Below are 26,837 nucleotides of genomic sequence, written 5' to 3' on the forward strand. Positions count from 1 at the left end.
TGCTTCAGCATTAAAGTGCTCCAATGCTAACAACTGTAGAGAGCAAAGGGGAAAATTCTCTCACCCAGATGTGGGTATGTAAACATATTTTAAACTAAGTACACATTTATATACAATGCATTCACTGTTTACACTTATTTTTAAACGCCATACGTAATGAAAATTATGCAAATATTTATAAAAATACCTGAGCCTGGGTAAGGTATGTACCACACTTAATTTTTCAGTAAATGCACATGCAGCGCTTGTATGGCAGTGCCAAACGTAACATTCTGAAAAATGACCCTTCGGTTAAACTCTCAAGCGCAGAGTGTTGAGTTCAGGTACCTGCCAACAGAAACCTCTGGGAGGATGTCACTGGGAGGAGTGAAACAATACCGGGGTCTCTATCTGGATTAACTAAGGAACCTGTAAAAAATTTACCATCAGGTCAGTATTTATGGGCTTCCTAGTCAGCAATCTGCTGGACTGCAAACTGCTATTTTGAGCCCTTTCTCGTTGTGGGCAAGGCAGTTTCAAGGCATTTAAGGTGCCCTTAAATCTGTCATCAAAGGGCCCTTGGCCGCGGCGGGTCCCGCGGAGGCGATGCCGGAGGCTCCGCGCAGCAGCTCCGCGCCGCTGCCCCGCCGCTGGCGGGCGGAGCCGCCCCTGCGCCTCGGCGGCCCGGGCAGCCTTTGCCGTTTACCTGCACACCGCAGGGCGCGGAGCCCTGCGAGCCCGAGCGCTCCCCCAGAACCGCACCGGTAATGGAGGAAAGGCAGGAGGAATGAGCGCGGCGGGCGGGCTGCAGGGCTCGCCCTCGGCGGATCGGGGCGTCGGGGAGGTGAGGGAGAAGAGGGCTGGGGCGAAAAATCATCGGCTTTTAAGCCTCTCAGCGAGCTGGTCGTACTCGGGGGAGGGCGGGGGTGCTGCCCACCCGGGGGCTCCAGCGGGACACTGCCGGGGTGGGGGAGGCCCTCGGGGGGGCCCTCCCGGCGCTGCCTGCAACGGCCCCACCCCCACAATGAGCTAAAAAAAAAAAAAAAAAAAAAAAAGAAAAGAAGGGGGGTGGGGGTGGAACCCCGTTTATTGTTACTGTGGCTGTTTCTCGGCTGCCCCGCCCGCCTCCCGGGCGGCGCTCCGCGGTGCCAGGATTTCCCTGCAGCCCCGCCGGCAGCGCCGCCTCCCCGCCGTCCCCCCGGGACACGGGGCACCGCCCCCCGGGACACCGGCCGCCGCCGCCCGCGCATTGCCGGGCGCTCACAGGTGCCGCGCTCGGCCCGGGTCGCGGAGGGGTGGCCCCGCTGCCCGCCCGGCTCCGCACCGGCGGCAGGGAGGGAGGGAGGGAGGAGCGGCGGGGGAGCAACCGGCAGCGCCGTAAGTCGGGGCGCGGCGTGGGCGCGGAGCGGGGCGCGGAGCGGAGTGGGGCGGGGCGGGTCGCCGAGCTGTGCGGCCGAGGCCGGCCGGGGGCCCCGGCACGGCCCCTCCGTCCCTGCGGAGCGGCAACGGGGCCGCACCGCGCCCGCTCGGGGGCAGGGAGGGAGGCTGGGCGGGAGGGGAGGCACTTCGGGGTGGCCAGGGAGAGTGTCCGTTAATCCCCGTGTTTGGCTGCCGGGGGGGATACGCCGGAGCAATCGCATTACTGAGACCGTCCCGGGGTGTTTCTACAGCTCTGATGGTCCGGGCCGAAATCAGCCCCTGTCATCGGTTTAAATTTTCTTCCCATCGTCTTTTGACATACCTGATTTTATGCCCTTGTCTCGGAGGCAGAAGGCATACCTCCGTCGCCCTGAAACAGCGCGGGTATATATATGTATATATATTTATTTATTTTGTGCGGGATGTCCCTTTTTGCCGCGCCTTTCTGCGTGAGTTTAAAAATACCCGTGCGCTTGACTGCGCCGCCGCTGGCTGCCCAGCTGGGGCCGGGGGCAGGTACTGGGCTGGGAGAAAGGCGACGGCCCGGTGTGGTGGCTGGCGAACAAAGAGGTCAAGTCGGGAAGTCACGTAAGAATTTGTATTGGGTTGCTGGTGAAGAAATGCGGGCGGTGGATTAATAAGAGGGACTTGGTTTATTTTCAGTTGAAATTAAAAAGAGACCAAAATAGAGGAAGTAATTAATTTAGGACTTGCGTCACTGTAGATTGTTGTTATGTTTTAAAAATAGGAAGAGGGCTTATTATGAAATGTTTAATGTAACAAATATGATCCTGATCTCTTATTTTGCTTTGCAAAATATTTGGGGAAGGGAGGCAAGGAGAGCTCCTGGGACTGAAATTACTCTTGCATAGACCATTGTTTTTAGTTATATATAGGTTATAAGTATGTAATATAGTTCAGCAAAGCGTAGGGAAAAAGTTAGAGACTTTAAGGTATGAAAATCTAAAGCTGAACAATTCTTAAGATGCACACTACCAGAAATCTTATAATCCATGTGCCGTGGTTCAGACCTTTAGAGGAATGACAGAGATACCAAAAAAGGCATCATGATACTCAGCGCAATTCCAGGAGCAGAATTTTCTCCTTCCCTACAGAAAAGGAAAGTGCATTTCTGGAAGCAAGAAGTGACAGATGTGGCATCTCAGCAGCTGGCTAAACATAAAAGCATGTATCAGCAGGTGATTACTGTCACAAGGATTTATTTTTAAAGTGGCTTGTACTGAAAGGGTGCAGCCTTTTTTAGCGTTAGTGTTAAGATTTACTTTAGCTCTACGGCACGTTAAAAATAGTCTTCCAGCAGAAGCATTCAGAAAAGTAAGAGAAAACTCCTGTGTTCAAGGCACTCCTGGCTTTGAACATTTGTTTTTTATTACAGGATGCAGAGGAGAACTGAGCAGGTTCTTTGGTTGATAGGATAGTACTGAAGGGGACAATTTTTCCTGGCCTCAGCATAAGCCAATGGTATCTGGGGAAGGAAACAATAGGGCCTATCTCCTCCTTAGGTTAAAGATAATCACAGTTACTGTTCTCTCAGGAGCACCTTGTGCATCCACAGAAGTGAAAATCAGGCTGCAGAAACTACCTCTGTGGTTCTGCCTCTCTTCTGTGATCAGTAAAGCCAGCCAGAATCACCAGAAGGTGGCCTGAATGAATTTTGGAAAGGAAAGAGATGGATATCACCTAAGAGGCAGCCCAGAGCCACTCTTTCCCTGAGGCAGCGTGGCTCTGCACCATCCCTGTTTGATTGCTGTGGCTAAATGTCACATTGACTTCAAAGAGGCGTCTAAAACTGTTCCAAACCACTTATATCTGCTTTACTGTAACCAAAGAAAGCCACCGTTCATGGCAAAACATGTTTTGCTCTCAGCTTTTTGTAATTAGGTATGCTGCTTTGGTTTATAGTATTCTAAGCTAGATGTATTCTCATAGAAGAAATTCTGGCCCTCTGCCTAAGTCTTGAGAAATAGTTTGGGGTAGGAGAGGGAACTGGCATTTAAAAACAAATTTCCCTCTACCATACAGAATTTGCCATCAAGTTCTCCTTCACTTCTTGCAGTGAGGCTCTGTCCCTGGGGCTGAGCAATGCTCTCTGACCAGTTCTTCCTCCTGTTCCTCGCCCTCGTTGACAGAATTGCTGTGGATCTGGTCACCTGGTGCCTGTTTTGACCTTTCATAATAATGTAAAACACCACAGGCTTTTGCCTTTCTGCATGCAAATGTTAATTTTTGAAAAACAAACAAACAAAAGCATCACTTCTTTGACTCTCCCCCCCCCCCCCCCCCCCCTTATCATGATCAAGGCAGAGTAAATATATTTTCTTGAGATCTGAACCATCTCAGGGAGAACTGGCTGCCTCTCCTCCCACCAGTGGCACAGATGAACTAATTGGGTGGTCTGTGCCTGTCAGGCACAGCCATGCTGCAGAGACATGGTATCCCCACAGGTACAGCACTGGCAGTTGGGCTGTGGTTGGTTGGTTGGTTTGATTGGTTTTTTGTGTGATAGCAAGGTGAATTTCCCAAATGAACTCAAGTCTGGACTTAAATGGGGATGTGGGGAGAATTGTGTTCAGGTGTAGGGTAGAGGACTGTTTTTAAGTTATTTCCTTTCACTGCAAAGCAGACCAGTTACTAGCCAGTGAAAGCAGCTATCTGGTGCTCATGGATTTACTCATGGATGTGTCTGGGTAGAGCAGTGAGAGCAGATTTGAAGCACCACCTATGTAGGGGAGGGTTTTGTGTGAAGCAGGATGGCAGCATGAGGTGTAACTACCGAGTACAAGCTCAGGTAAAGTTCATGCTGAAGAAGAGATCTATTTCTAGTGCTGTGTTAAATAAAAAGGTTTCTGGATGATGTTCATGAAGATAAGCATTGCTTACAATATTTTACAATGTTCTGTATTTACATTCATAATGTTACTGAGCAAAGATATTGATCCAGCATGCTGACTGCCAGGGAAATGAGTGTAACAGGAGCAGCTGGAACTGGCTGACGAGAAGACTGGCTTCCTCATAGTTTAAGGGTTAAATCAAGATGCAGTAAATGTTCAGAAAACACACTGCCAAGATAAAATGAGATGATTACAGATGGGCAGAGTTGGCCAGGGTGACAAGATATATTTATACCTTTACTCAGGTTTCATTGACATTTATGGAACAGTCAGGTGTAGAAACAAATGTTTGTCTTATGGTTCTGCCACTAGTTAAGACCACAAGAGCACAGTTAGTTAATAATTTTTGTAAGCAACTGTGAGATTTTTTTTTTTGAGAGGCTAGTGAACTGTTGAATGTGTTTTATTGCTTTTTGTTTGTGTTGTGGTTTGTTGGTTTTTTGTGTTGGTTTTTTTTTTTTTTAAAGGGGGGAGACAAGCTCTTTATAGGTCAAGCCTACGTTCCAGTAGCACATTTTAATACCTAAAGCTCTGAAAATGTGAAAGCAATAGTTGAATACTCAAACTAAATCATATCTTCATGACTATAATAGCTTTTTATGTGAGACCATTTTACCGAAATGTATATTTAACAAAAGTGATTTGAAATATTGTTATCTTTGAAATTATTCAAGTTGCGCAATACTCTTAAAACTTGATGACTACTGTGTCATGAATGCCAGGGAGCCAAGTTGAGGGTTTCAACCCCCACTATGTGTGGGACAACATACAACTTAACTATGTAAATGTTGCATTCATGTTGTTTATTTGCACCTGAATAATAGAAGAAAACTTACCAAGTCTGATACGTTGCTTTGATTTCTATCATAAAGGTCAACAGGGAACAAGTTAGATAAGAAATTAAATGGACTCATATAGTGAGTTATTGTGCTGGGGCTCATTCTGAATGAGCTAAGTGAACTTTTCTGTGGTTACATGTAAACAGCAGCTGACCTTCTGTACAGATACAAGTGCTGATGACGAGCTGTGGTCACTGAAACTAGGTATGACTTGCTTAGTCAGATCTGCAGACTTGTTTAGATGCATTTAGATGGCAATTAATTTTTTTTTTTAAGTCATCTGTAGAGAACTTTCTAAAAATAAATACTTCTTCGTGGCTTTGCTGGGAAGATCTAAAATGTAGGGCTTAGTGTATTTTTTAATTCTGCCCCTTTGAAATACCAGATGTTTCAAGTCTGGTTCTCACTGCTGTGCTGTAGAAATGTTATGTGTATCTGAATATTTGTGTTGTACCTTAAACAAAGGAAACAGGTGTTGAATCTTCATTCCAAATATCCTTTTCATATTAGAATATTAGACACTACCATAAAAATAGTAAATAAAAGCCAAATGTTAGTCTGAAAAATCCCTTTTTTCACTGTTTTAAAAGTCTGTACAGTGTAACAATAAAGTCAAGCAAACCCAAAAACCTAAAGCCTGTTATGCTGGCAAAAGCAAGTATCCATAAGTTGGAAAATGCCTGTGGAAAATGCCTATAGAAAATGGTGATACACGTATAAGTGCATTACTTCTCATAGCCCTCTTGCCTCAAACAGTATGTGGGGTGAATGAGGTGAGACATAACAAAAAGAGAGGATCTGTTTGAAATTCTGAGCTGAAGCCGAAGGTCCTGCGCTGTCATAGTCCTTTTGGGTGGTGCTGGGCAACATTGTAATACAGATGGTGAAGGAACCAAATAATGGTTGCACAACTAATATAATCTTGGGATTTCCTAATTTTGCATTCTTTGACTTTGCAACCCTAGTGTTCCACATATGATATTTCTAATTATGGGGTTCAGAATTCTCAGTGATACTCTGCAAGGAAGATCAAAGGTGCTTTGCTGCCACCACAGTCGGCATCTATGAAGCATTTCTCCAAAGAGGTTGTGAAACCAGCTTTCTAGCCAGCAGAGCTCTCTGTCATGATCTTCACAAGGAGCAACCCTGATACCTATAAGAGTGTGAGTAATACTGTTCCAAATCTTCAGCAGGAAGCAAAGAAGAGACAGGAAGGAGATGTTAGACAAGACTTGAGGCTTAAGTCTACTGAAGGAGAGGCTGATGGATCTTGTTGCTTTGATAAACACCTTGTCTGTTTCTCCTATTCTAGTAAAACTCCTTATTGACTTTTAAGAAGGTGCTTTTCTCAAGCCATATGACTGGGTCAGGTCCTGCGTAGTAGACAGTTTTTTGTTTGGTTGGTTTTTCTAGTGCTTGAGTGGTGCACTAGTAGCAGGTGATGTACAGGAATGTAATGACAGTGTTGCTGGGGATTCTTTCCCCACATTTGCATTCTTGCCTTTTTATTTTTTCCCTTATTTCATTTCTATTGCCAAGAAGTCTATGACAGCACTAATAGATTCTCATTAAGAAAGCTTTTAAATTTTGCAAAAATCAATACTTAAGTAATTTAGGACCTTAAAAACAATTTTTGGATGTTTCTCTTAATTCTTAATATTTACTAAATCTAACCTTTTAAACTGTATTAATCGATATTGGGATCAGAAACAAGTTCCATTCTTTCTTCCTTCTATGCATATCTCCAGTTCTAGTTAAGTAAAGCCTAAATCATGTGTGTTTAGATGTATCTTTTTTCATGAAGGTCTAAGTATTTTCTAGAAACTTCTAACTTTGTGTTTTTGCCTCAGTTAATATGATTCAGTGTATTCTTTTATTTAGTTTGACTTTAATTGTTTATGCATAAAATTGGGTAAACTGGATCTGAAACGGAGGCAAAGATTAGTCCAAGTTGTGGTGGAGCTTAAGGTGAATGTTTCTGTTTGCTTTTTCCCTCCTCTTTTCTGTGCTTGAGATGCACACCATAAATATCCTGTCTTTAATGTGACAGACCACCATTAAGGAACATCATCTCGTTCAGGCACTCCTGCTACTTGTTTTAATGATGAATTCTGTTGGGGAATAGTCATCGGTATTACTTTTTGGTCTTTATTTTTGGATAATTTGATAAACTGTCTTTGGGAACTAAAGCATAGTTTCAGTTTGGTTAAAATTTATCTCCAGAGAATGGTTAGGCCAATCTTCTCAATGTTCATATTTCAAATGATAGCTTAATCAATTTTAATTTTACAGGTTCCCTGTCATTTGAAGCATTTATGTGACTCATTGGTTCTTTGAGAGTACATGTTTCTTTAACCACAAAGAATAAAAACAAAGGCATCTCTGACAATAAAAGCTGTATGCCACAGTAAGGGTGAAGGAAAAAGAAAATGCAGGTTCTGCCTTTTGTAGTTTGATGTAAAGGCCAGCTATACCATTTCTCCCCAGCAGTGTGGTCCTGGCAGAGGCACTTTTCTCTAGCTTTTGCATGACTTGTCTGTATTTATTTGGAGGATCCTATGTGTCTGTGTAGTCTTTGGTGTTTCCCTTCTTTAAGGATGCATGGCTCCTACAAATAATGTTAGGGGTTAGCCCCATTTAAGGAAAACTTGAACAGTAGGAGAGCTATGTGGTGAGTGAAAGACAAGGAAAGAATAGTGCCATTGATTGTCTTACATGTCAGATGCAGCTCACATGTTCCTGTTCCAGATACAAAAGATTACTGGTCTTCATCAAGTTTAAGCTGGTTCTTTGCTTGCTCGTGGCTCTATAGCAGATGGTCTTGGAAGAATAACCACAGCTCAGAAAAGGGTAAGATGCAGTGTATCTGGGGGACTTTTCTGCTTGGATGTTTAAAAACCAGATGGGAATATGGAGGTAAAGAATGGAGTGTGTCCATGGATAGGCTGTATATATGACACATGGAATTGTGTTTTACTTCAGTTCAAACAACTGAGTGGAAAGGTGAAATTGAAGGGAGGTGATGCTCACAACAGTTACAATTCTGTTCCTAAGCTAACAGTATTCCCTGCCCCAAAAGATGCAACAACTGAAGAACTGTTGTGAGATTATGCAGACATAAAATGACAACAACAAAATTCTTCATATACTAGGTACCTGGCCTGTGATTAGGGCTTCTCATGCTACAATAATACAAATTTGTGGTAATACATTACTAAGTTTGGTCATCTCACCTAGAAGTAAATTGTAGACTCTAGTCAGTTTGAAGAAAACCTTAAATGAAGAGGTTGGATTGTTAATGTTATCATATCTGCTCTAACTTGTTTCTTATTAATGATATGCCAAATGGTTAGTGGTACAGAGAAGTTACACAGACTGAATAGAAAATCTATTGTTAGGAACAAGATAGTTGACTGAGCAGACCAGTATTTTGTATGGCAGCTGCTCTGTTCCTGTATGTCCCTTCCATGCTATGATTTTAGTGGGGAGGGAGGCTATATTTTTTCTGGTTTTGTCTATATGCACCCTCAGGCATGATGAATACCTGTCTCAGTCTCCAGAGTCTTTTAGATAAGATCCACTAAGGTCAACAGCAAAGACAACAAAGTCATCAATTTTATGGCAAGTGGGCTGTACAGCTCTCTTAAAAGTACATATTTCTAGTCTCAAAGAAGAAGTTACAATAGCAAGAGCTCAAGTAGGTTAAGAATCTGTAGGAGTTCCTAAAGGAATTTGTGAGGACAAAAATAAAACCCACTTCTCCAAGTGAAAGCAATGAACAATCAAGTAGTTTATGCTGTAGACAGCTTTCAGATTTTTGTCTGAGAATTAATTTCATTTTTGGTTGCAGTAGTTATTTTACCTTGAGACTACAACGTTGCCTCTACTTTGGCAGAGGAATGTGCATTGTAAATAAGGTATTTTGTGGCACGGTATAACAATTGGATTGCTGGGGTATGCTCTGACAACCTTATAGGAGGAAGAGACAGGAGTAGCATCTAATGAAGCAACAACAGAGAAGTTGGAAGCTTTTTGGCACTGCCTTTGGTAAGAACAGTATATCCATTGAAATGTAAATCTTTAAGTGTATTCAAGTAATCTCTGAAAATACACAGATATAATCTGCATAAAACTGAAGAATCTGTAAGGAAAGAAGCAGGCTTCAATGCCCAAATGAGCAATCTAAGCATGAAATTATCAGAGAAACATAGAATAGTTTGGGTTGGAAGGGACCTTAAAGATCACCTTGTTCCAACCCCCCTGCCACGGGCAGGGACACCTTCCACTAGACCAGGTTGCTCAAAGCCCCGTCCAACCTGGCATTGAACACTTCCAGGGAGGGGGCAGCCACAACCTCTCTGGGCAACCTGTTTCACTGCCTCATCGCCCTCACAGTAAAGAATTTCTTCCTTCTATCTAATCTAAATCTACCCTCTTTCAGTTTAAAACCATTACCCCTCATCCTATCACTACAGTCCCTGATAAAGAGTCTCTCCCCACCTTTTCTGTAGCCCCCTTTAAGTACTGGAAGGCTGCTACAAGGTCTCCCCAGAGCCTTCTCTTCTCTGGGCTGAAGAACTACAACTCTCTCAGCCTGTCCTCACAGGGGAGGTGCTCCAGTCCCCTGATCATCTTTGTGGGCCTCCTCTGGACCCACTCGAGTACGTCCATGTCCTTCTTGTGCTGGGGGCCCCAACATAAACAGACACTAAGCTGCCGAATTTTGCAAAAATTAAACAATTAAAACACCTTAAAATTGACTGTCCTGGAAATTCACAGTGACAGAGACACATTCCCAGACGCAAACTTGAATGTCAGGACTAGCTTTAAACGTACGGAAGTGCCGGAACTTTTTAGCAAGGCTGTGGATTTTGATGGGTGGTGTATGCATAGGAGTAAAGGACATCACAGTAGAGCAGGGGAATAGAAATACATAATTTTGTTTTGTTTCATTAGAGAAACATTTTAAAAACTTTGGTTAAAATTCTCCCACCTCTTTCTAAGCCTCCCAATAAACACACATATAGAGATTGCTGCAGAAGAAGGATAGAAAATGTTGGTTTGAATGGCAAAGTCTGATATTTATAAACAACTCTGAAAATGAACTTTAAAGTGGAAGCTTCCAAGACATCTGAAGGGTAGGTGGACATGATAAAAAGGCATAATCTAAGAAATTGTGTGTATTCTCTCTGTAATAAAACAGTGTGGTATCTGCAAAGTAGGAGCAGCTGTCTGTGTATGTGTACATTAAAGATCCTTGTCTGAAATGGTACCAGATAATTTCTCAGGTGCTCTGATTCAGTGTGTTCTTTCAGTCCATCTGGTGAGGTAGTTGTCAGTAGTTACTGGGCTTTCTGAATCTCAAAATTTGTACTTCATGGGTTAATATCCTGAAAGTACAAATGTGGTCCCGAAGTAAAATTTTACAGTGTAGGAATATAGGAACATATAGGAAATATAGCTTGAAAAGAAATTATAGTTATATTGTCAAATTCAAGAACTATGTCAGTTTCTCTTGAATAAATGTGAATGAAACCACATCTCATTCGTTCATTGTGCTTTTCTTCAAAAGTGAGTATCTGAAGTTGGATATTGGATTCTGCTCAGTCATGGATTTGAGAGACGCTTGTTAGAAGTTGTACTTTAAAACGTTTAGTTTTCCTTGTTCTTTTGAATAGGCTAAGTTGCTGTGAAATGTGTGTGCCCTTCTGCTTGCAGAGCATCATAGGAGAAACAGCTTTTAAAGCTTGCAGATCTCAAACTGTTCATGGCAATCTGACAGCAAAGAATTTATTCAGTTCTCCATGCAGGGTTTGAAGTAGTGTCAAACACAGATATTTTTTTTTTTTTTTTTTTCTATTTTGTGCTGAAAGACAAGAATTTTCCAAACACAACAGTTTGGATTAGAGCTCTATTTTGATAACTTCCAGGAGATTTGCCCTTTCAACCTTCATAATCAATCTGATGGCCAAGAAAACATAATCTGTGGACAAAAATGTTCTAAAAATTTAGTATGGCTTTCCCTAGATAAAAATGCTTTCCAAAATATTTAATTCTGAAGAGAAATATAATGTATTTGGGAAAAATACTGTTCATATCTTGAATGAAAAAAGCCAGAACAGACCATTGGGAACCTGCCTGTGACAAGTGGTAGGCCTTTCCTGAATTGTTACCCAGTTCACTGTCAGTATGACTCCTGGCTCTGCCTGAATGCCAATGAGCAGTTTTTAGAAAATAATTATTCTTTTTAAATAAAAATCCAAATAACAGAGAATTCACCACAAACCTTGATAAATTCTTCTTGCTATTATGAAAAGGTACATTTTCTTTCTTACCTTGCTTTGTCTAGTTTCAGTCTAGCAAACGTGATAGTATCAGTCTCGTGGCTCTCCTGAAACCCTTGTTTGTTTAGTGGCATCCTCTTGGAATTGTACCTACTGGGACTGGACATGGTGATGGCCAAGTACAGAGTTGCTGGACCTTCCCTTTCCCTTGTCAGTGCCCTCTTATGCAGCAGGGAATTGCAGCAGCCCTTTGTGACTACAGCACAAGAGGATGAGGTTCAGCTGATTATCTCTTCTGACCTGCAAAACTCTTATTACTGTTTCTGAGCCCAATCTTCCCTTCTGAAAGTGAGGCCTATGTGACTTAGTCTTAAATTTTAATCTTGAATGCATGACTTCGGCTACTGTTAAAACTCAAGTGTCTTGCTGATGTTCAGGTATCAGCTAATCAAGATTATTCTCTTCCTCTCATTTCCATTATCTACCTGTTAATTTTCCTTTTTCCCCTCTGATTCCCAGTCCTCTGGTGCAGGTCATTTTAGGACAATTCTCCAACTGGAATGGATGAATTGAAGGCAAAGAGTTTAAGAGCATCCACTGGCAATGCAGGTTGAAAGTCTTTCTGCTGAGCAGAAAGCCCACACGAGTCCTAATGCCCACAGGAGAAAAAAAAAAAAAAAAGCCACAACTTCTGTTTGTAACATCAGGCTGATGTGCGAGTGGCACTACCTTTTACAGTGTACAAACGGGGAGAGACGCCTATGGAATTAGGCGTATTAAGCTGGTGTATAAGAAATCATAATTGGTCTACTCTGAGATCCTGTGACAGGAAAAAAAATATTAAGTGGGTGTACTGGGCAGAAGAGGAGCTGTGTATATTGGGTGTTGTACAGACCTATCCTTCCATTGCAGATGTACCGGTTTTGTTATCTTGCCATCTATTTAGTAAAGCAAGAGTCCTGATTCTGATCTGATTTGCATTAGTTACAGCCTCCAATAGTTACACTGATTTAATTATGCTAACCGAGAGAGAGAAGATGTGGACTAAGCCACTCAAAAAGTTAATGTTGGTTGTTTTTTAACATCGGGAAAGTGTCCTTAGTAGCTGTCAGCTGCTACAGTGTTTCAACATGTTAATTTTGTTTCATTCTTGCTTCTTGCATTTAATACTGAAATATTCTAGGAAAAAGAACAGAAATAGGAGTTCATTGTACTTCCTGGGGTGAGGGGTTGTTGCTTTCCAAATGCAGCAAGTGTACTAAGATGTTCATTATATTGGTAAACTCTTTGTTGTGCTCTGCTGAGGACATGAATGCTCCGTTTGACCAAGGAGCAAATGGCTATTTCCAGATGCCTAGAAAATGCTAATGTTTCAATGGAAAGCCCAAGAAGAGTGTTTCAGTGTCTGGAAAAACACGTAAGAGAATTTTCTGTATCTTCACCTGCATAAGAAAGGTCACTAGCAAGAGGTATGAAGGGAGTTTCAATATTTATTAGGCTTAATCAAGTTCTAAAGCAGCACTTAGTTCATCTTGTTGGATAGTAAGTCACTGGGAATGTAACAGCCAAAATGCAAGGCAGATTAAGAGCCTCTCTGGACTTTTAAGGTAATCACAATATTTTTGTTTTTAAAATTGAGATTTCACTTTAAGATGTAATACTCTTTCAGCCTGTGTTGGTACCCTGGGTGAAACTGCCTGCCTTGTTTCAGACAGTCTGAAAGCTCACTTTGGGAGGTGTGAACTTTCTTAAGCAGCAGCCGCTAACCTGGTGACTATTAAAAGTTAACTGTTCTACTGCAGGCTGCTAATATCTGGAGAGGTTTGGTTTACTGATTAGGTGCAGATTTTTTTCTTTTCATTGTTGTTTGGACCTTTCTTCCCATGATGAATTGTCTCTACCTTTCCACTTTTGTTCTCTAAAGTGAATGGATTATGATCTTTTCAGGAATGGCAAGAGTATAATAGCAGTGTCTGTGGCAGGATTTTTGTTTAAGAAAAAAATATATATTCGAATTATTGTAGGATAACCAGTATTTAGTGTTCTGAGAACTTAAACAACAACAAAATTCTATTTTCCCCAAGGATGTGGTTTAACTTAAGAAGCCATAGGACTATAGCAGTAGGGAAGTTGATGAACTATTTCTAACATGGATCTTTGTAGCTGTTTGTGAACAATTTAATGATTTCCTCCAGTAAGGATTTCCTTCGGCTCCTTCCTTGGAGCACAAATATGCTGCCCCACTGCTTCTGCAGCCAGAAGGAGCATACCTCTGGTGAATCCAGGTAGCGCCCACGTACAGAGGAAAAGAGGAATGCCAGTTTGGTAATATCATCTTCAGTCTAGAAGTTACTGTAGCTGCCTTTTGCTGGGATGGTGTTTCAAAAGTATTTTCATTATGATATTTCTGTTCTTTCCCATGTGAGCTATATCCAGAGAGTCTGTGGAACAGGCCCCACATTATCCATTAATTTCTTCCTGTCCAGCACTAAGCAGCAACACTGAGATGTTGATGCTCTCCTCGGATGCAAGTTGCCTCTTAAATTTCTTGAGTGTACTGTCTCTGTTGACCATGTGCTCTTCTGTAACTCAGGGAGCCAAAGCAAGTTGCTTCCCTGTTTCTATAGAGGTTATCTCTGTTAAAAGAAAGAGTCTGGACTTTCACAAGAGAAGAGAGCACCACGCTGTGCCTTAAATGAATGCAGTCCTAATGCATTGATACAGTATTACATGGGGGATTTTTTTTCTTGATATGGTTTGAATTTGCATTCAGGACAAAGCAGTTGGCCAGTTTCTGCTCCCCTCGCCTACACTGAGAAGATCAGGAATACCTGGCCACTTCTGTGGCTTGGATTCTGACCATCTTTCCATTGTTCTTGTTTTCTGAGTTGGTGGGGTTTTTTTTGCCATAGTTGTTGTGGGTTTTTTTTTTGGTTGGTTGGTTTTGGTTTGGGGTTTTTTTGTTTGTTGTCTAGTGTTTGAACAAAGGTCAGCATTTTTGTCAGCATTACAGGTGTCTGTCCTGAACTCTACAAGGTGACACCTTTTCTTAAATTTCCGAAGGATGGTAAACCACACTAAGCAACATATCACTCCTCCCATGCCTTGAATTCTGACTCCCTGGAGCTTACAGAAACCATTAGAAATTTGCTTTAAATAGCCTTCAGTAAAGGCAGACGTTCATCTTACCTACTTATTAAAGGATTAAGCAAATAAATGTGCCCTTTACACAGGAAAGTAGGTTCTTGAATTATGTTCCTTTATTTTTCTGCCTACATGCCGTTGCCTTCCATACCAGCTGTATGAATTGGTATGTGAATAACTTGTAGCATGTGGTAACAGCTTATTCTTGGTCAAGAGAGACGTGCATCCATGCCTAAAGGGATTGCTGCACCTCATTTTCTGTGCTGCTAGAATTGTATAAATAAGACATGTGATGACCAAGCAGTTATAACAGTTTAGCAGCGTCACAATGAAGTGTAAGAGCTTGGTATATGTGGACTCTGTTTCAGAACTAGCTTCTCTCAACTCTGAATTAGTGCAACCTAGATAAAGTATAGGCTTACTATATTTGGCTGGTGTTGGTTTAGTCAGACCTAAACATAACTTTTGCCTGTGCAACTGATCGTTTCTCCTACCTGTCCCTCAGTACTCTGCATCACGTGAGGGGAAAAATGTCTGAGATTTCTAAGAGGTAAGCTGAGGCATTACTAAAAAGCCAGGTGGTTGTTAAATTCAGGTTGAATTTGGCTGTCAGGCACCTAGTATAGGTCTCCTCAGTACCCTGGGAGTGGAGTGCCACTGCTGATCAGTTTTAATTCTACAGACAATGGTTTTGGCAATGGATTATATATTTAATGGTCAATTCAGGATCTCTCTTGCCTTTGATCTCACATGGGAAGTAGCATAAGGAACACAGTGACTGGTGCTGAGGAGCATGTTTAGCAGTTAGTTGACTTTTGTAAAGGGGAGTGAAAGGGACCTGCAAATGCAGGGCTCTGCTTCTGAGGTAGGGAGGGAGAAGAGTTGACTCGCTGGACTCCGTGATCTTAAAGGTCTTTTCCAAGCTAAACGGTTCTATGATTCTATTTGGCCTGTGAGGGCTGCAGAGAGGTGCAGCTGGGTGTTGTAATCTGTGTTACCTAACGTCTAGCCTAGTTTCTGTTGAAATATCTGATTAATTTTGGGGTTTCATTAATGTGGGTTTTGGAACAAATTAAATGTGACCAAGGTCCCAGCAAGGATCTGAAATTTGTTTTCTGCTGAAGAACTCTTTATACAAATGAACACCAATTTGCATCATTAAGCACACGTTTCGCTCAGGCTGCCCAACAGGATTGAACACAGACAGAAATTGCCTCTTGCAGTGTCTTTCTTGGTGACCACCACTTAGGCCCAACTCGTGCTTTGGCTTGTGTGTGCGTGTGTGTGTTCTTTTACAGCCTTTCTCAGGAGGTGGTAATTGTTTTATAGCAGTCTGAGTTTGCTGTGATCCCCTTCAAAAAGGCTATGTATCTTGTATGTCTTTAGATACTAACTAGCAATTGGGTATTTCCCTCCCTCTCCCTATGCACCCCAGGGACTTACAGTGTTTTAAAGTGTGTGAGAGAGTTTGTTGAGGTAGGAGAACTCAGCATAAAAAGTTGTGACTTGTTTCTTGCAACAAAGGCAAGTTGTTGTTTTGGTTGAGTATGGTATTACACCACTGTGTGTGTCAGTGTCGATTTATGCCAGGCTTTAAATAGGATACTCTGCAATGAGTTTGTTTTCTGGTAGTCTGTAATCCTTTCAGGCTAGCTAACATTAACGAGCGGCAGCATTACTGTGGCTGGTTTTCTTTTGATCATGCACAGCGCTAGTCAGGAAATGGGTGAGGAGCATGAGTCATGATTACATTACCCTAATGTGACTGCCTACTAGAAGTTTTCTTTTTGCCTCCAATGTGCTTTCCCTTGACACTACTTCTGAAAACAAAATGTCCATTTTGGAGCACTTTGAAATATTGACCATTAAACAGAGGGATTTATGTTCTCTAGCAGTCTCAAGGCAAAGTTCTAAGCAGGAGCCCCTGCAGAGTGTAGAGAGAACATGAACGTCTACAAAATGCTTTTCCAAAAAGCTGCAAAGGACAGGACTTGACTTGCAGTATGTTAGGTCTGCTTGGGTTCATTAGATAGAGCATGTTTCCCTGACCCATTTAATTATTCTGTCACGTTGCCTGCACATGCAAGCTTGAGATCCAGTCTTCTCTGCATACAGATGTTGTCATCTCACTCACCGTTTAGCTTAAGCTGTGTCTTAGAGCTGTACTTATCTCTTGAAATATGGCTGCAGTAATGGGAAGATAGGTGCTGAGTACTGGCTGAGGTAAAACCCAGAGTGCTGAGAAGGTAGCTTTAGTGGGATTTGAAACAGCAGTATTTCAGACAGTTTCATTAAAGACATGGGGTTTAGAGTTTGATTAGCAGCTGATATTTCTTTCAATAAACTAGCTTTAGCACTGAATTGCCACAGTGCCACTCTGAATATTCAGATGGTATACCTCTGCACAAGTGCTGAGTATATTAATTTCTTTCAAATTAAGCTGATTAACTCTGCCTGGTTTTAAGAGCAGTAAGTGAAATATGACTGTTGGCACAGAGAGTGAACGTGTTCTGATACTATTTGATATATTCCAGAAAAAAGAAGTCTGATCAATTTAGTACAAGCAACTCAAGTTTACAGAACTGAGCAACTGTGGCAGAAAGATCTCGGGAGGAAGTGAGGACCCCTTTGCTGCTGTCCAGTGTGATGCGTCCCCATCAGCAGGGGCACATCACAGGTGTCACTGACATGCTGCAGAGCAGGGCCAGAATATTACATGTCTTTCAGTTGTCACTTATTTCTTCAGATTCTTACCTCTGCTCAAATGGTGCCTTCACGTAGTGGAGTTGTTTTGTTAGGAGTATAGTATAAACTCACAATGAAGATGAAATTTCTATTTTTTCCTTTAGTTTCATATAAGGGTGATAAGACAGTTACTTTAGTTGTATTAACAATCTACTCTGAATTGCGTATAGATAACAAAATTTTAGAAGTCCTATTTACCCCCTGATTTTATTCCCATTCCTTAAAGAGGACATGAGTTGTATCAAGAAAGCAATTTAGTGATGATTTTTGTAATCATTGAAGAATTGCCTTTCTTTCGTCTACCCCAACCCCACACTCTTTGATCTCATCTTGATGACCATTAAACTCTCTGAAGGAGGCAGAACTTCAACAGAGCAGAGGATTCATCCTTTTTCTATGTAATAAAACAAAATTCCTGTGCAAATTTATGTTTTTCTATAGCTTTGTACCTCTACCTCATTGTTAGTCTTTGCATATAGAGGGCTCTTTGGTTTTCAAGTTTGTTTTAAACCTAGTTTATCAGCCACTTCAAGATGGTAAATACTTATTCCAAGTGAAAAGCTTTGAGAATTGAATAATAGGAGAACTGGTGATCATAATATGTCTATGTTACTTGTATGCTTCAAGGAGATGATAAAGAATATTTGACTTAACGATGAAGGGTATTTGAGAATTGGCGGTGGGGAGTTCAGGATAGAGTGTGGGGTTTTTTTGTTGGGTTTTTTTTTTTTTCTATTGGGATCTTGCAAGATGCTTTTATTTTAGATTGCCTTTTGTCAGGAGCTACCAGTTAAGGAAATGTTAAGCTAGGGATCCTTTTTTAAAAAATAGTAATAATAATATCTTAACTATAGTTGGAAAAACCTCATTTCAACATGACAGCATCCTTGGGAACCCTAAGGCAGAAGCTAGTGGAGCTACCAAGCCATTTTTGCATCAGAAGTGAATAAAATCTGAATGTAATGCCATGGACATTTTTTCTTGCAGAAGAGTTGGTTAAGAATTGCCTACCCCTTCTGCTAGAACTCCTTGCTCTGTGTGATGTTTCATGAGACAGCTGAGCTATTCAAAGGACTTGTTGCAGCTGAAAGCAGCAGTCTCACTCCTAGCGTTGTGATCTTACAGACCTTTCCTAGTTAGTTTTCACCCAGTTCAGTGTGCTGAACTGGCTTATAAGGGGTCAAGTGTGTGCACACAGTAGGGAGGAAGGGGAGAATGCCTTTGACAGCAACAGTTATATTGGGCTTGAACTCTCTTGAGGCATTGCCATCAGTCACACTGCAGCTGTTGGTAAGCCTTTACTGTAAACTGAGTTAGTGGGGAGAATTGCTGCTGGGACCGGTTTGCAGTGTGGCTTGTAGATCTGCCTGCCCACAGAGGGTACAAGGAACTGCAGTGCAGAACTGGGAACCAGCAGTGAGGAGTGAGGAATCCAGGGTGGGAACTTCTTAAACCAGCTTTGAGAGCAGAGCTGGGTTGGGGAACTAAGCGCTCTGTGTCAAAAGAGAAAGACATCTATGCTAACCTGCTTAGAATTACAAAGGGTGTGGATTCGTAATCCACTTAAACTGATATGAGTGCTGTCTGACATCAAAAGGGACAGTACTGCCTGCCTCAATCCACATCTTCCCAAGTTCTTCCATACAGCAATACCAGCGCTTACATGAACATGCCTTGAGCATCATCAGGCAGCTGCTTTGGCTAAAACTGTTCCTTTCTTGTCCCTCAGCAGATGAGATTTCAATCAGAGCAGTTACCCAATCTTTTAGGTGGCACAAAGGCTCAGGTTATAGGGTTTGGGTTTTTTGTCCCATTTCACAATGGTTTTCCTTTGGCCTAAGAGAATTGATGGACAGGTTTTTAAGCCTCTCCATCTTGTGGCTTATGAGTTTATGGTCCCCAGCTATTTGCTCATCTGGTCTGCTGGCTTTGTAGGAGGAAATGTGTGACTATGCTCCAGTGCACAGTCTGTCTGATGTAGCATAACCTCACCTTCACCAGCTGCATGAGTTAAGGTGCTAGACTTGGTACTGACATGTACCTGTGCCTAAATCTGCCTGGTCTTGCACTCACCCAATTTTTGAAAGTCAATGATAAAGGTGAACTATATAGTATAAATACGTATGTATGAATGTACCAGTCAACAAAGCTAAGGAGAAGGTAATAAAGAGGGACCTGTTCCAGTCCATGGAGGCCAACAACCGAATATAGTGAACTCATTAAATTCCTATCTCTGGAGAAGAGAAGAAAAGAAAAAGGGTTTTTATTATTCTAGAAAAGTTGCTACCTTTTCAAAGCTGAAAGCAAGCTGTGACCGAAACCTGTTGGAAGGTGAAAAATTGCTTGATTAAAAAACCACAGGAATTATTTAAGACGTTCTAATGAGTGGTAAAAAGCACAACTGCAAAAACAGACTCTATAAGGCATTTGACTTAATATTGTGTCACAGCCAGATTTTTAAAACATTAGTCCTCTTCAGTGTCAACAAAGCATGTATTAAAAACATTTGGAATCTCAGAGTAAATGTCAGGAAGAAGTCAGCATCAAAGAGGGATGTATTTCTATTGAAATAATGCAGGGATTTTTTTTTTTTGTACACCATGGGACTGCACAGTATGTTTTATGAGCAGTCTGCAAATAAGTGTAAAATTGTTGCGGTACAAATTTGCATGTGATGGAGATTGTTGAGGAAGTATATTGATGAGAAAGGTGGAGAAAGATGATTTTCTGATTGACAGCTTGAGCACATTCAAATAAAATGTTTTCTCTTTCTGAAGTATGGCCTTGCTTTTTGTCCTAAAGAATATAAATCCAGTTTATTTGCTGGAGAAAGCTTGGAAAGCTTTTTTTTTTTTTTTCCCCTAAGGAATAGAGTCTTACCAGACAAATGGTCTCATATGAGCACCACCATTGGCTGTGCTGGCAAAATTTGTCAATTAAATGAATATATGTGTATCTTCATCCTAAAAAATAGAATGGGGATGCCCACTCTGAACCAAGAAATAGCAGTGATAACAAATTTCTACTTCTGCCAATATAGTTTATTCTGCTTGGAGAACTCATTTTTGTTATACCAGCACAAGAACGCTTAAATGGTTTGTAATATAACGCTACCCTGTAAATACAGGAGAAATCCTGTTGTAAGATGTCGAGGATAAAAGCAGAAATATGATCTTGTTTATAAACAAGGCAGCAATGATGGGAAGAAAGAAGTGATTTTTATCTCTGTATATGCTGTTGGGGAGAATGATATTGAAATGTTGTCACTAATTCTGATCTGCTCTGAAAAGGATGTTGGAAAATTGGAGAGGGTTCAAAGGAGAGAGACAGACATGTATTTGAAGGCTTAAAATTACTCCCCCACCATCACCACATGAGGAATTCCCCCTGTTCACTTCGATCAAAAAGGATGACTGAAAAACAACTTGGTTACTATTCAAGTACCTTAACAGGGTTGAAGGTTACTGGTTGATAAAGGGCCTTTGTAATCTCACAGACTGATACAGAACAAAATAATAACTGTAGACTGGGGCCAGTTGCTCAAATTAAACAGCAGCCCCAAATTAAATAACTACAGTAGCTCCTTCCTGCTGTGCTGGTACAGCTGTTTGAAGGATACAATGAACTGTGAAAATTATTATTTTTTTTTTAAAAACAAGATTGGCTTTCCTTTATTTCTTTTTCTTACAAGCTAAAGTGAAAACTCTTAAATAGTGAAATAACTCATTCATTTCAATATAATGCACAAGTACTTTAATGGTTTAAAGCTGATGGTGTTCCCTGGTTAATATGATTTACTCTGACTTGATCCATTTGAAAGGGTACTATGCCAGGAAAGGTGGCAAGATTTAAAGGACTCAACAACTAAAAATCATTTTGGAAACTTGCTTTTTCTTCAGTTGTGAACCTAGGTTTTATGGGGGGGGAAAAAGAGGAGGGTGCTGGAGAAGTGGAAAATACCTGGAGAGAAAGACACTGTATGCAGCCTGTCCTTATCTGTGCTTACACTTAATGACAATTAACACTTCTTCAGGTGGACTGCTCACAGCTAGTGTACTATTTATCTTTGATTTAGGTGGGAAAAAGTTCTATAGCAAGAGAGATGTAGATGTATGCCTTTACGATTTTTCTTTACATTTCCCTTTCACTTTCCCTTCCAAAGATGACTGATAATTAATTAATTAATTAATTTGCTTAAAAAAAAAAAAAAAAATCTCCCCAGCTAGTGTATCGCTGAAGTTTTCCAAGCCTTCCTTGTCATTCACTAATATATCTGTATTATGGAGCATATTCACATTTCCTTACTTATCCCTGAGGAGACAATTGTTTCAAGAATTCAAGCTGCTTCAAGTAGTAGTACCTTGGAGTATTTAGCCACTGTTAATCTGCAAAGATATATCAGGTGGAACTCTGCAGGACTGTCTTCCATCTCTGTTACTACACAATATTTTCATGAATGACTTGAATGTATGCTTATTACATCCACAGATGATGCTAAACCTGTATGCTGTAGAGGCCAAGATTAAAATTCCAAGTGATCCTGACCATCTGAAGTGTTTGAAATGAATAGAATGTAATTCAGTGAGTATGGAGGCTTTGCTACAGGGGCATAATCAAGAACAAGATGTAGAATAACTGGCTAGACAACAGTTCTTCACTAAAGGTTTTTAGTGGACCACAAACTAAACATATGCCAACAATGTTGTGATGCTGAAAGAAAAATGCAGACACTATTAAGAGAGAAATTGAGATCTCAGCTTGAATATTGAGTTTGCTTTTGGGCATATTTAAAGAAGGACTTGAGCTGAGGGGAGGAAGACCAGAAAAGGAGGTTGGGGGGAAGCTATTCAAGCTCCAGAAAACATGACCTGTGTTGAAAGATTGGAATATTTGTGGTGTTTAATCTGAAGAAGAAGAGGCTGAGAGGAGAAGTAGAATGCATAAAATAATGAACTGTATTCATTGGGGCCCAGATTAGAGCAGGGGAGACTTCAGGTGCATCTTCTCTGATGACTAGCCTCTGTGAAGTAAATTAATGTGTGCAGTCTGCACCTGTAGGGAATTTTAAGAGGAGGGTGGACAACATTCTTCTAGGACTAGTAGAGACATCTGGGTCTTTGCAGGATGATGGAGAAATTAATGAGCTGCATCGTAGGGTCCCCTTTTGACCTGTGTTTCTGTAGCTGTAGGAAGGATTGGGGATTTTTTTCCCTTCATTTTCTAAATGTGACAATGGGATAAAATAAGTTAGATTTGACCTAGTAAAGTAGGCTGAGTGTAGTTTGAGAAAATTAGTTGAACTGAAGTGTGATTAGCCTGATTGTTTTTATAAAGTAATTAGATCTGTAGCTTTAATCAGAAAGGTGCAAATTCTTTGATGGAGGGAGAAACAAAGGGATGAGTAGTCCTAATCTGATCAGGGAAGTTGACTTTAATACAGATGAATTCAAAGACTGGGCCTCTTATAAACAAGGTAAACTTAGATGAACAAGCTGGAGGGCAAAGTGTTAACACTCAATTTGGTTAAAGCTACTCAGAAGGTGGTAGCTTTCTAAGCAGAGGCTCACTGGTGGCCTGGTCTAGAAGTGGCCTCTCGTCTTCAGAGGCTGCCAGTTGATACAGACACCTAAGTCCACCGGAACATGGGAGGTAAGCCCTATGGTGCATCATCTGTTGCTTTTTCTTGTACCTGAAGACTTGGTTATATTGGGAGTTTGTTTTAACAACATTCAGGAATTGTAACTGCATGAGTTCAAGCCCCTGTTACAAAAACAGTGAAAATGTGGTTTGCGCTGATTGTTGTTTCAGGCACAGTGAAAGTAACAGCATTGACAAGGATGTTCTCAACAGTTTGTTTGTGCTGCTGAAAGCTACTGGCAGCTAAAACCCAAAATGAACCCCTAAAGCCTAATTCTTCTATGCTTGCAGATATTTCGTTCTGTAGAAAAGTTGCAGCAGTTTATTTCGTAGCTTGTGTCTGTCTTTTGCTGTGTTACTATATTCTCATTTAGATATTTAAATAATATACAGACTCTGTTTTCTCCTAGTGACTTGCTCCACAAAATAATTCAGTGTTGTTTTAAACGATGCCTTGGAAATGGGTTTCCCTAAAGTTCACATGCTTCTAGCCAGTGATGTCTAAGGCAGAGCCCTTGTAAGGGATTGTCCTGTAGAAAGCCCATAGACTTCCAAGAGTGCACACTTACTTCTGGTCCTGCTCTGTGGAACTAAGATATTCTTTCTGTCATTTCTTTGCCTAGGACACTGCTTAAGGATATAGGTCTCTTGAGATTTGTGCACAAATAAGATTTTGCACCTTGACCCTTATTTGTCTCTGGCTTTGTAAGCTTAGCTGTCGAAATATTTGCTGAGAGTCTGTTCTTTTAAAAAGCACTGTGGAATAAACTAAGGCATCCATGGAAAACTTTGAGCTGTGTGGATGGTGATGATTGGTGAGTGGACAGAAGGGTTCACAAGGCAGATTGAGAAGTGCCTCTGAAAATATTAGTCTTTGTTACCAAGCAAAACACTTATTATGAGAGTGTGAAGTGATAGGAATGAAAATGGGCAAGTGTTACAGCCAAACTAAAACTTTAATTTTCACTGGGCTGAAGTTTCTCCGGCTTGGATCTTGTTGGGAGAGGGATATCTCTTCAACTGGAAGAAAAATCCTTTCATGTTGTTTTTCTTTTAATTTAAGATCTTTCACTGTAGGCCGGCTGTCTGGGACTGTGGACTTTTGGTTATGTATTTGGTTTTCTGATTATTTCTCATTCAGCTTTCCAGTTTGGCTATACATTCACTTAGTTACTGAGTTGAAATTAGTCAAAACAGAGACCCTTTTAGCAGCAAGATCAGAAAAAGGTCTCATTTTAAGACAAAGTGAACTTTACTGTGTGGCCTGGTATGGAGATTGGAGTGTGTTCTGTCCCTTCTCTTAGCCTATGTGTACTCATGATTTCATTAAATCTTGCTGAATGCAGGGAGTGTGTAAGGTTCTTGTGAAAATTCTGTGCACTAATTTTTTAGTTTTGCAGGAGTTGAGCCTGGGGGCTTAGTCTCGTTAAGTCTTTCTTCGTTTGCCAAAGTCAGATTTATATTTTTTTCTTACTAAAAGAACAACCTTTTTTTTTTTTTTTAAGCACATGTTATATATTGATATAAGTTCTTCCTTATTTAATTGTAAATGAAATATGAGTAACAACAGTATTTTAGGCTAAGTAAATAGATCCAGTTTTATGATATATTTCAACTGGTCAAAGTAGCTTAAAACCTGTACTCCTTTGGGCAGTAGTTGACAAAGAGGATAGGTATGCAGGAACAAAGTACAGTTGCTCTGAAGCCTATGTTATGCTGTATGTGGAAAGCCTGTCCATTGAGGAAGGAACTCTTATCTTTTATTTACATGGTGTGATTTGCAGATTTTCAGTAGAGTGGCTAGAAATCTGCAGTAAGGGTAGCCTTTGTTTTCAGCAGAGAAAGGGATGCTTGCAGTAAGCATGTAGTTGTCAAAGTTCTTTTCAAATGTAAAGCGTCTTGCACTGGCCAAATGGAAGGCAAGGGCTTCACAATTGCAGGGACTGCTGTATAGAGAGCGATTATAATTCTTGACATGGGAGGCTCTTGCAGCATCCTCTGAGGTACTGTGGTTTTACACTGCCCCTTACTGGGGCTCTCTCATAGTGCAAGAACTAAAGGACATTTGGATGCCCAAATGTTTGCTCTATTTTGGGTTTTTGCATTTTTTTTCCTCCTGAGCTATGAGCTAAATAAAATACTGTGCTCTTATGTGTCAAAATGGCTTATTTATATTAAAAGTTATTTTACCCTTGATTTTAGTATTTATTGATGTTCAGATGTTTCATTGTGTCCTTCAGGTTTCTTTGAAATCTCTTTGTGGAGTTTGGTGATAATGGTTTTTGGTACACATCCAAACTGGTGGAAGCCATGAAAGATTTGAATGAACTAGGATTTGTCTTTCATTTTTAAACTAGTGACCAACAGGCATGACTTTGTACCACATTGACACTACCTTGCCATTCATTCCAGATTGAAAGATCTGAAAGAATGAGGAATTGGAATCAGAGGGAATTCAGCCTGTTATTCCTGTGAAGTGAGATTGAGCTGAGTTCACTAGATAAACATAAAACAACCTCACCATTTGGCTTTGTTTGATGAGAGATCTTATTTAGGACTCTTGCATTTGACAGTACTGACATGGAGTTAAGTTGGTGGAGTTTTGGTATGTAATGTGAATCTCCTAGTATTCTTTAGATCCTAATGAATTACCATTTTGTTGTGTAGAAGAAAGCTTTGGAATGCTTTTAACTGATTGATGCAATCAATCATATTTTCAAAATTGAGCTTAAAGTATAAAATGTCCTCATAACTTATTGAACATTGAGCTTATTTTGTATGATGGCTTTCATCTGTTTGTATCTGTTGTACTTTTGGGGGGAGGGCTTTTCAGTGACATCTGAAGCGCAGTAGCTAACTGGTGGGAATCAAAAACCAAAATACTAACCTGGCTAGATTCCCAGCTCTCCTTGTGATGCACTGTTAAGTACTCCACTGTAGGAACTAATTACTCAGGTTATAGGATTTATGAAAATTCTTAAATACTTCTTGACAATATGGCTGTATAGCCATACAGTATGAAGTTTTAAAATTGGTGATTCTTACTGGGTTTAATTTGATGAAGGAAAATATTGGCTGGGACATGGATAAAAGGCAGCAAAAGCAGCCCTTGTTACAGACAGCTTCCCTTCACTTACTGCATAGAATAGTCTTTCTGTGCAAAAATGGCAAGCTCCTTTACGGAGTGAGAGTGGCGACAGAGTGTATGGGATTTGTGGCTGAGTATTCTGGTGAGGAGTGACCTGTGACACTCTGATTGTCCACAGACTTAATAGGGGAAAGTACAAAAATGTCCAGGAAAAAAAATGAATTTATTCTGAGATTGCTTAAGAGTTAGGAACTGGTGTACTCTAAGGAAGAAATACACCATTAAGGCATTAATGAAGTGTGGTTTTTTCCATAGCTTGTTGACCCGATAGCCTGTTGTAGACTGTTTTATCAGACTTTTTGGAGATCACATTCTAATATGACGACTTGGTTTTCAAGCACTGTTTCATTTGGTTGCATAGAGAAACTCTGAGTCACTGTGGCCTCATGATCTATATAATTCATGAGCTAGTCTATACTAATTGTTATGAAGAATTCCTGTAGTCTAAAGGCTGTAGTCACAAGAACCAGTCTCTTCTAAGACACCTGTGTTTGGATGTATCTAATTGTAAAGACCTGGACTAGCCCTTTTTTTCAAGTACCTAAAACTATCCTTTTAAATGGGCACAATTATCAGAAATGTTATGGGTGACAGTTTGTGAGAGTTCCAGCACTAAATGGGAGTATCTGAAGTTCTCTAATCCAAAGTGGTCTCCTCCATTTCCAAAAAGGTTTCCTGAATGATTCTGTCAATCTTCCTGGGTCTACCAAAAGCTTGATGTTGTTGAGTG

General features: G+C 40.8%; 1 protein-coding gene across 2 annotated transcripts in view; it reads left to right on the forward strand.

The window, feature by feature from the left end:
* The first annotated feature begins 653 nt into the window (after positions 1-653).
* Positions 654-26,837, forward strand: part of CDC42EP3 (CDC42 effector protein 3) — a 28,660-nt gene continuing 2,476 nt past the window's right edge. The window contains exon 1 of one of the 2 annotated variants that reach the window (XM_074863351.1): positions 654-823. The gene's annotated coding sequence lies outside the window, so the exon portion shown is untranslated. Of the gene's footprint in view, positions 824-867; positions 1,357-26,837 lie in introns of those variants that run through there. The other variant, XM_074863350.1, reaches the window with a different exon arrangement.

The sequence above is a fragment of the Strix uralensis genome, chromosome 3, assembly GCF_047716275.1.
Source record: "Strix uralensis isolate ZFMK-TIS-50842 chromosome 3, bStrUra1, whole genome shotgun sequence".
Lineage (NCBI taxonomy): Eukaryota > Metazoa > Chordata > Aves > Strigiformes > Strigidae > Strix > Strix uralensis.